The sequence below is a fragment of the Oreochromis niloticus genome, linkage group LG3 (assembly GCF_001858045.2).
Source record: "Oreochromis niloticus isolate F11D_XX linkage group LG3, O_niloticus_UMD_NMBU, whole genome shotgun sequence".
In the NCBI taxonomy this organism is placed as follows: domain Eukaryota; kingdom Metazoa; phylum Chordata; class Actinopteri; order Cichliformes; family Cichlidae; genus Oreochromis; species Oreochromis niloticus.
Window position 1 is genome coordinate 25,949,733 of NC_031967.2, and position 10,553 is coordinate 25,960,285.

General features: G+C 41.9%; 1 protein-coding gene across 1 annotated transcript in view; it reads left to right on the plus strand.

Moving 5' to 3' along the window:
* LOC112846236 (low affinity immunoglobulin gamma Fc region receptor III-like) overlaps positions 1-10,553 on the plus strand; it is a 700,124-nt gene that overhangs the window by 36,867 nt on the left and 652,704 nt on the right. The gene's annotated exons all lie outside the window — the stretch shown is intronic.

Genomic DNA, 10,553 nt, shown 5'->3' on the forward strand with positions numbered 1-10,553 from the left:
ATTTATGATGCACGTGTTTGATTTGTCAAATATTTTATATTAGACCAGTGATTCTCAAACTTTTCACAATGAGTACCACCTCATAAAATATATGGCTCTTGAAGTACCACCCTTATGACCGACATTAAAGTACAGTAGTATAGGCCTATTTAACACCATATACATTTACATGAGACAAATTTATTTGTTATATGAATATGTTTATTTTAACTGTCATAAACAGGATGTGAAAAGTAATAATAATAAGAAGAACTGTACTGCATTAAAACATTCACAACAGGTGGGATATCCGGTCTTTAAGTGATGACGTATGAACCCTTCTTCCAGGTCAAAACTGCATTTATTAAGGCTTTGTGTTTTTAACATGTTTTAATGCTTTGTATCTTGTTCTATTTAATTGGAACCAGCCCCTAAATTCAGTCCCTGATCACTGTCGACCTCTCTCGGTTTTCATTACCACTGTTCATTTTAAAGCTCAGTTTTTAAAACCTTACGATGTAACTACAGCACAGCCCATACAGCAGTATATTAATGACTAACCTCATATTGTGGATGGATTATCTCAGTTGTTCTCCTGACTATAGTTTGGTCGGTTTACAGCATCCTGCCATGCAATTACATTTGTCACTAACCTTCAGGAACCCTCACGTTAACTTTCATCGAATGGAAAAATGTTAGCGTTCATCCTCCAGTTTCACTGTTTATATTATGCTAACATAGCTGTGTCGCTAGCCACCACATAGCCCAACTTCAGTAACCCTACAAACACCACTGCTGTATAGTTTTCTGTCTTCATTTATGTTAAAAGTGATAGCAGAGCTGTATGTTTTAGATTTTGCTGTGGCAGTTAAGCCAAGAGAAGCATTGCCAGGAATTATTGAAACTCAGTGTAAAAGCACAAGATGGTGATGTGGTACCATGTGACACAGATTATGCACAGCTTTATATCAGCTGTGTAAAAAGACACAGATCTCTGATTAAGGTCATTAAGTCTCCAAAACAACTAACATTAAGATATAATTTCGTTTGTGACAGAAGTAATCAAAACCATCTGACAGTTTCCACAGGAAAACAAAATAAAAAGAAACTAAAAGCACCCAGCCCTGGACACTGAGAACGACCAATGCATCAGCGGGTGAGGTTCTGAGAGAGGTGGTCTAAGATCTGAGCTAACACACAGTCACAAACATGCATTCCCACCCTCATGCACACATATACTTGCACACACATGGAGACACACAGAAATGAACACAGTACACACACATGTATGTGGTCAGCAAAACAGCTGTAAAATCTGGATTTATTCCAATTGTTCTCAGTACAAACAGTTTATAGAAGAGACATGGTATTTTAATCAAATGGGTTTTGGATTTCAATAAAAGTGTTCTGTCATTTGTAGCTCACTGTGCTTCACTGTGCTTTATAACTAAATAATTATGTCCTGTAGTTTGAACAGCTTCCTGTTTTAAATTTCGCCATTTTTTTTTTTTTAAATTTCAGCAGCATTTCCCTTTGAACCTTTTGAACTGGTGGCCCAGTGGTTACTAAGTGCTAAAACAAAACAAATCAAAAAATCTTTAGGATTACAACAGTTGCAGCTACTTTTATGGGCACAGAGATAAGCTGAAAGAGTGGGCAGGGATTCACCTCGTGTTCACTTCTGGTTAAGGACTCAATTTCTGTTTTGCTTCAGCTAACTCTTTTCCTGTGGATGAATTTATGAAAAACTACAACTGAACTATAAAAGAGTTCATGTTTGTGGGAGACTTTACATTAATGAAGCTCAGCTTAAAATCAAAAGGGAAGTATTTTTAGTTATAGTTTTAACTCTTGCATGAAAAAGTGCAGGATTACCAACAGCTGCTGTGTTTGGTAATGATTTTGTGTGCTGATGATTAGTGTGCACCAGCAGTTTATGACTGCGAAGTAGCAGAGGTAGCCTACTGGTTGATCACATCAATGACAGGAGGGAAATATAAGTCTAATCTCTTGCTTGCTAATATTTTTTATCTCTGCAGTTATACCTCTATGTCAGTTTGAACCCATCTAATATATGTATTTTTTTAGACTTCAAATGTAGAGTTACCTCAATGACCCAACAGCAAACGCTTGTGAGGGTAATTATTTTTTGGTGATAAAGCTTCTACCAAACAAAGCTAGCAAGCAAAGATGAGACACTTGTGTGATGCTAGTAATGGTTTATGACAAAGTGAATTTCACATGTCAGCATACAGTGCATTCAGTCTTTATATGGTATGTGTGCATTTACTTTGCCTTATGGTAGACACTCTGAATAATGGCTGATTTAGATTTCTCTGCTGAGTCTTTGTAAAGCCTATGATGTAACCTACATAAGTTGGCAGCATTTATGGTTGTGTGTGGTACATTATCTGTTCCTGTCCTGGTGTTTTATATGTGGCAGCAATCATGATGGAAACAAACAATCTTTATAGGGATCTTTATTTCCCTTTTTTTGTTCATTTGAATCCTAGGATTCTACTTTTTTTTTTAAGTTTGCATTTCCAAAGACAAACGTCTGTTCTTCCAGTTTTTATGAACCTATTTGGTAGATTTTCCAAGTAACCCCACCTTGGTGAGTTCAGAAGTTGTTATTTCTGTGTAAAAGGAAGGAAGCAGAAAAGTCTTTGTTTCCTTCACAGTTCTTTAGTATCTGCTGTGCTGCTGCTTCACTCTCTCTCTTTACAGAAAGTTGTAGAAGTTTTCAGACGTGTCACTGCTGGATGTGAGGATGGGAGCCACTTTGCTCTGTGAGCTGGGCCTATTCTGTGAGTACATCACTGACTTCTATTGTTTGATTCATACTGATCCATAAACATGTTTTAGTAAGAAGAACAGAGTGTTTTGATGGTTGACTCTAATCTGAAGCTGTGTGTGGAGCTGGTTTAGTTTATCTAAGAACGGTTTGTTTCTCAATCAGAGATAATTTGATGTATTTAAAATGTTAATATAAATGGAACCAATCATAGTAGACACTGGTAAAACCTCAAGTGTTTTGTTTACGAGATATTTGAGTGTCTACGGAGTTTCTTGAAGACCTCTCATCCAAGAGGCTTCTTCAGTTCTAAAATCCAAAGATTTTAGAACACACACACACACGCACACACATACATTCTCCAGAGGTGGAAAGTAACGAATTACATTTACTTGCGTTACTGTAATTGAGTAGTTTTTTTGTGTATTTGTACTTTTTAAAGTCATTTTTCAAGTCTGTAATTTTACTTTTACTTAAGTATATTTTTTAAAAAGTATTGTAGTTCGCTATGTTTTCAATCACACCCGTTACTGAGTAAATTTAAAAAAACAAACAAAAAAAACCAAAACATTGCGCTTCGGAAATACTGCAGGGAATGATGGGTAGTAGAACAAATTGGCGCTAAGGTCACGTTAAAAATGGAATCTGACATCGGTGTTACGGATCCAGTGAAAAAAGAAGCCCCGTCGAATTCTGCTGACCCTGAACTCGAAGAAATGGATGTGAACCCCTGGCCGTATTTAAGGGACCATTTCGGCTTCAAGTGCAAGAATGGCAACATCTTTATTATGCGGTGTAAGCTGTGTTTGCCCAGAGAGACTGAGATAGCAGCTTTTAAAAATTCCACATCAAACCTGCGCAAGCATGTAGAGGTAAGTTAAATACAACTCGTACCGTTATGGTAGCAAAAAGGCTGTGCTCAAATTAATCACATTAAGTTAAGACATCTGTGAAGAACACAGCTAACGTTGGTTGGTACTAGCAACTTGCTGTAATCGGGCACGTTGTTGTCCACGCAACTTACATGTTTTTTACTGGGTTGGTAAATTGCCAAAAGAAAATGTGTTTACCTACGTTTTTCCTGTTTGTTAATAATAATAATTTATTTTAAAAAATAGTTAAAGACAGAAGCGGCTACTTTCTTACTTAACCCACATATGTTCACACTGCAGGCAAAAGAATAACCGAGTGCTCACTTACCTTAGATTAGTCAAAGACAGCTGACTTCTGTTACTTGTTAATTAGCACTTGCAACCTCCCGTTAACTAGCCTGTTACTGTCCAATAAAAAAAAAACGACGAGGTATATTGGTATAATTTACCAGCGGTAGCTATGTAATGCATTGATGTCTTATTAGGGATGTATGGGGGGAAATATTTTATGTAGAATTTGGTGTGTTTAATGAAAACAAAATTGATTTACATGTTGATTTTAAAAAAATTTGTTAACAGAGAAAACATCCATCCAAGCTGAAGGCCTTCAGTGACTTTATAGCAACGCGGAAGCGAGCCTTGGAGCAACCAGAACCCCCAAGAAAGCAAGCAAAAATCAGTGATGTGATGGCATTGGGTGCAAACAGACGAGTATCACAGGCAAAGGTTGACAAGCTCATGATTAATTTCATTTGTGAAGGTCTTCATCCATTTTCTGTGGTTGAACAACCTTCTGTTAAAGAACTTTTGTTGACACTGAATCCTCAATGCAAAGTCATTTCCAGACCCACTCTCAGGACCAGAATAGAGGGAGCTGCCAATCAGATGAAAAAAACTTTGATGTTCCACCTCAGTAAAGTAAGCCATGTTGCCACCACTACAGATTGTTGGACAGCACACCAGCAAAGTTAAATTGGTGTCACAGCTCATTGGATAGATGAGGAAACCTTGGAGAGGAGATCTGCTGCCCTTGCTTGCCAGAGGTTGAAAGGGTCCCACACCTTTGATGTCCCAGCTTGTGCCCTTGATGACATTCATTGTCAATACAGAATAAGGGGAAAAGTAGTAAGAACGACAACAGACAGTGGCTCGAACTTTATTAAAGCATTCAGTGTGTTTGGTGAACAAAGTCAGCCTGAGGAAGCGGAGTCAGGGTCAGATCAAGACTCTTCTGAAGAGACCAAAGCAGACTACCTGGACACATTCACCATCCTGGAGCAAGATGGTGGTCTTGAGTACCAGCTTCCACCACATCAAAGGTGTGCATGCCACCTATTAAATTTAGTTGCCACAACAGATGCTGCCAAGGCAGAAGAGATGAATGATGCATACAAACGGCTATCACGAGCAGCCTTTGGGAAATGCCAAGCAATCTGGAATAAGTCAGGTCGGTCCTACATGGCAGCAGAAATTGTGGAAAGTGAATGCAAGTTCCAGCTCATCCAGCCAAATCAAACTCGGTGGAACTCAACATACATAGCTCTGGAGAGAATCATACGGATCATACAAGCGAAGGGGGAGGATGCTATCAGGAATGTCTGTGAAGAATTCAAAGTGAAAATGTGAGTGTTATTTCTTATTTCTAAAGTATGACATAAATGACACAGGTGGAAAACAATGCTGGAGCTACCTCATTTGTTTTTCAAACCTTTTTTTGAATTTTTAAAATGCATGTCCATACTTGGTTCTACATTCCACATCTAAGCCTGAAGATAATTTACCAAAAATTGTTTTGCTTTATGTCATACAGGCTGAGTCCAGCTGAAATTGCTTTCCTGACTGAGTATTGCACTGTGATGAAGCCTGTGGTGAAGGCTTTAAACCTCCTTCAGTCTGAGACCAATACGCACATGGGGTGGCTCCTTCCTGTGATCTTCCAGCTAAAAGTTAAACTCAGCAGACTGGAGACCTCCACCAAAATGTGTCACCCACTCATCAGGGCCATTCAGGATGGTGTCCAAAAGCTGATGAAGAAGACTTCTTCTTTTCAATGAAGTCCAAAAGGCCACAAGGTATAGGGGAGCTGGATGGGTACCTTGCCTGTGTCTCGGACAAGATGGATCTGCTGAATTCATTTCCACACATCAAAAAACTTTCTCTCAAACTTAACACTGGCCTGCCTGCCTCAACTGCCTGCGAGCGTCTCTTTAGCTGTGCTGGACTACTGTTCACTGCAAAGCGAGCAAGGATGAGTTCTACTAACTTTGAAAATCAACTGCTCCTCAAAATTAACAGGAAGTTCAGAGAGTAACACTCTAGGATGGACACAAAGGAACTTTAATCTAGAGGTACAGTAGGGCAGGGCCAAGTTTAAAAAAATTAAAAAAACATTTTAACAGCAGCTTCCGTACAGTTCAGTTCAGTACTTGTTCTCTTATTTGACATTTTAGAACACATTCTCATGTAAAAGACTGATATGGTTTTGTATTGAAAACACTGTGATACCTGACGGTTTGGTTGATTGGTTTGGTGACCATTATCCATTTTCATGTATAGACTTGCAGTTTAACTGCCACTGCACTTTAATTTGTAAAGTTTTTCTTTTCATTAAAAAATAACTACTTTGAGATTTATATCCCACTGTCTTTTTTTGCACTACTCAGAAGAGGCTGTCCCCCTGCTGATAAAAAAGTAACTATGTAACTTTTACTCTGAGTAAATTTTAAATGAGCTACTTTTTACTTTTACTTGAGTAAATTTTTAGACAGGTAATTTTACTTGTACTTGAGTAAAATTTCAGCAAAGTAATAGTACTTTTACTTGAGTAAAATATTTTAGTACTCTTTCCACCTCTGACATTCTCGCACATGGATACACACACGTGCTTACACGTGCACACACATACATACACACATAGTGCCTTGTCTTTTGTGACCATAGGGAGGTTTTACAATGGGAGGTGCTTGTGTGTACTGTAACTGTTTTCAATAAAAGGCGGCAAGCGGAGGCCAAAGTCGTGGTCATCTGGTCGTCATTCAGAGTGCTTTTCTGAGACACCAACTGGGGCCTCCCATGTGCAAGTATAACCGGTTGAAGCTGTTCGTCTTGTTTCCTTCCTTGTCGTTAACGAGAATAAGTTTCTAAACCAGCAGGGCCTGTGGAAGCGCAGACCCAACAATTAATCTACACAATGACTGTCAACTATAGAGCTTTTTGAAGAAACAGTAACAATAAGTTAAAAAAAATAGTTTTATTTACCTGCATGGCTCAAGGACAGTTGCCAGCTCTTGGAGAAGCAGCCTCTTGATTCTTTAGTGGACAAGAAACCATATCCAGTGTTTAAAACTGGTTGTGGATGTGAGGTTTTTAAAGTATTTAAAGTGTACAAAATAAACTGTTTTATAAATGTGGCTTGTACTATTAACTTTTAATAGTCATTAAAACTAAAAAAAGTGCTGCATAAACCCCACTCTGTGGTATTTCTTCTGAAACTGAGATGTTATTTGATGACATCCTGAGCTTCTGTCTCTTGCCAGAAAAGGGGAAACACCCACTGCCCATGGGTTGTGCTGTTTGTACTAAGTGGGTGTGCTCTGTTATTTTTATATATATCTATATCTATATAAAAAAAAAAAATTCCCCACTCGCCCCTGTGGGCGGTTTATCCTTCAAGCTCGGGTCCTCTACCAGAGGCCTGGGAGCTTGAGGGTCCTACGCAGTATCTTAGCTGTTCCTAGGACTGCGCTCTTCTGGACAGAGATCTCCGATGTTGTTCCCGGGATCTGCTGGAGCCACTCGCTTAGCTTGGGAGTCACTGCACCTAGTGCTCCGATTACCACTGGGACCACCGTCATCTTCACCCTCCATATCCTCTCGAGCTCTTCTCTGAGCCCTTGGTACTTCTCGAGCTTCTCATGTTCCTTCTTCCTGATGTTGCTGTCATTCGGAACCGCTACATCGATCACTACGGCCGTCGTCTTCTGTTTGTCTACCACCACTATGTCCGGTTGGTTAGCCACCACCATTTTGTCCGTCTGTATCTGGAAGTCCCACAGGATCTTAGCTCGGTCATTCTCCACCACCCTTGGGGGGGGTCTCCCATTTTGACCTTGGGACTTCCAGGTTATACTCGGCACAGATGTTCCTGTACACTATACCGGCCACTTGGTTATGGCGTTCCATGTATGCCTTGCCTGCTAGCATCTTGCACCCTGCTGTTATGTGCTGGATTGTCTCTGGGGCATCTTTACACAGCCTGCACCTGGGGTCTTGCCTGGTGTGATAGACCCCAGCCTCTATGGATCTTGTGCTCAGTGCTTGTTCCTGTGCTGCCATGATTAGTGCCTCCGTGCTGTCTTTCAGTCCAGCTTTGTCCAGCCACTGGTAGGATTTCTGGGTATCAGCCACCTCCGCTATCTGTCGGTGGTACATACCGTGCAGGGGCCTGTCCTTCCATGATGGTTCCTCCCCTCCCTCCTCTTTCTTGGGTTTCTGCTGCCTGAGGTATTCACTGAGTATGCTGTCAGTTGGGGCCATCTTTGTGATGTATTCGTGGATGTTCCTGGTCTCATCCTGGACTGTGGTGCTGACACTCACCAGTCCCCGGCCTCCTTCCTTCCGCTTAGCGTACAGCCTCAGGATGCTGGACTTGGGGTGAAACCCTCCATACATGGTAAGGAGCTTTCTTGTCTATATGTCAGTGGCTTCTATCTCCTCCTTTGGCCAGCCCGGTAGGGCGTAGGTGTTGATAGCCCGGATCTTGTTCTTACCGTTAAGCTGACTCCTCAGGACTTGCCTGACCCTCTGCAGGTACTTGGTGGTTGCAGCTTTCCTAGCGGCCTCTTCCTGGTTTCCATTTGCCTGCGGGATCCCCAGGTACTTGTAGCTGTCCTCTATGTCTGCAATGTTGACCTCTGGTAGTTCGATCCCCTCAGTTCTGACTACCTTCCCTCTCTTTGTTATCATCCGACTACACTTCTCCAGCCCGAATGACATCCCGATGTCATTGCTGTATATCCTGGTGGTGTGGATCAGTGAATCGATGTCTCGTTCACTCTTGGCATACAGCTTGATGTCATCCATGTCAGGTGGCTGACAACTGTTCCATTACGTAGTCGGTATCCGTAGCCAGTCTTGTCAATTATCTCACTGAGGGGGTTAAGGCCTATGTGCTATGGGCTTGAGGTTGGCCTCCAGTGTTGTCCGCCACATCCCCATTGAGTTCCTGATGAAGGCTCTCAGGGTCCTGTTGATCTTATATAGTTCTAGGCATTCCAGGATCCAGGTGTGGGGCATTGAGTCATAGGCCTTCTTGTAATGAATCCATTCAGTGCACAGGTTGGTCAGTCTGGTCCTGCAGTCTCGGCTGACTGCTTGGTCTGCCAGTAGCTGGTGTTTTGCGCCTCTGGTATTCTTGCCCATCCCTTTCTGTGCCCCGCTCATGTATTGACCCATGTGCCTGTTCATCTTAGCCGCTATGATGCCTGACAAGAGCTTCCATGTAGTACTGAGGCAGGTTATTGGTCGGTAGTTGGATGGGACCGGTCCCTTCTTGGGGTCCTTGAGGATCAGGACTGTCCGGCCTTCGGTTAGCCATTCTGGGTGTCTCTCGTCAACTAGCAGCTGGTTCATTTGTGCTGCCAGGCGCTCGTGGAGTGCAGTCAGCTTCTTCAGCCAGTAGGCGTGAACCATGTCAGGGCCTGGTGCTGTCCAACTCTTCATACTGGAGACCCTTTCTTGGATATCTGCCACTGTGATGGTTACTGGACCCTGTTCAGGGAGGTTGCTATGGTCTGCCCTCAGATCCACTAGCCACTGAGCATTGCTGTTATGGGTTGCATCCTTCTCCCATATGCTCTTCCAGTATTGTTCTGCCTCCAGCCTTGGTGGTGCTGTTCTCATATTGTTCCCCTGCCACTAAGAGTACACCTTGGTTGGTTCCGTGGAGAACAGCTGGTTTATTCTCCTACCTCTTCAAGCGGCTGGCCAAGGCTGTGAGTCGTTGCTTGGCAGTTTCCAAGGCCTCAGGTATGGACAGCTTCCTGTACTTCTTAGGCACCTGTCTGTGTTGAGCGCTCAGTGGATCTGCGTTCGACTACTCCGCCTAGGCTGCACTGTCGAGCGCAGATCCACTGAGCACATCGCAAGCTAGCAAGACAGAAGCTAAGCTCGTTGCAACATGGCAACTGCCTCAACGCTACCCGAAATTGAGCCTCCCCCACCCTCATTCAGATCTGGCGTTTGGAACTATTTTGGTTTTCATGTGAAGTATGACCCTGATGGTAACGTCATGGACCAAAGTAAAACAGTATGTCGGATGTGCCATGCAATGCTCAATTGGTGGGAACTAGTGCGTTAGCGCAGTGAGATTGTTAACGTGTTGACGCCATCCAGCCCCACGCACGGGGCGATCCGCCGTAACTTGTTAACGGAGATTTGCCGCGTTATGGCGTTAATGTCATTTTAACGAGATTAACGCTGACAGCACTAGTGGGAACACAACGAATATGACTGCACATTTACGCCGACATCATCCTAGTGCAAAGACAAGTGGAAGCAGACAAAAACAACAAGCACACATGCTACAAACTTTACCCGCGTCATTTAGACAGCCATTAGCACATGATTCTCCTTATGGGGACCTGATATGTTTAATATACTGCTGAGAATATAGCCCAGAAGAAGCGTATAGTATAGCTTTTATTTTGGTAAGAGACATTTTTCTGTAATAAACTCTCTTTTCCAAAGATGAGTGATTTCTCGATCAGATAGGTTTATTTTTTTATTATTTTGTTGTTTCAGCAACATTAAATTTAAAAACTGTACTTTTGAGTTAAAATATATATTTATAATTTTAATAAATTAAAAAGGCATGAACATTTTTTTGTATCGAAAAAATATCGAACCGT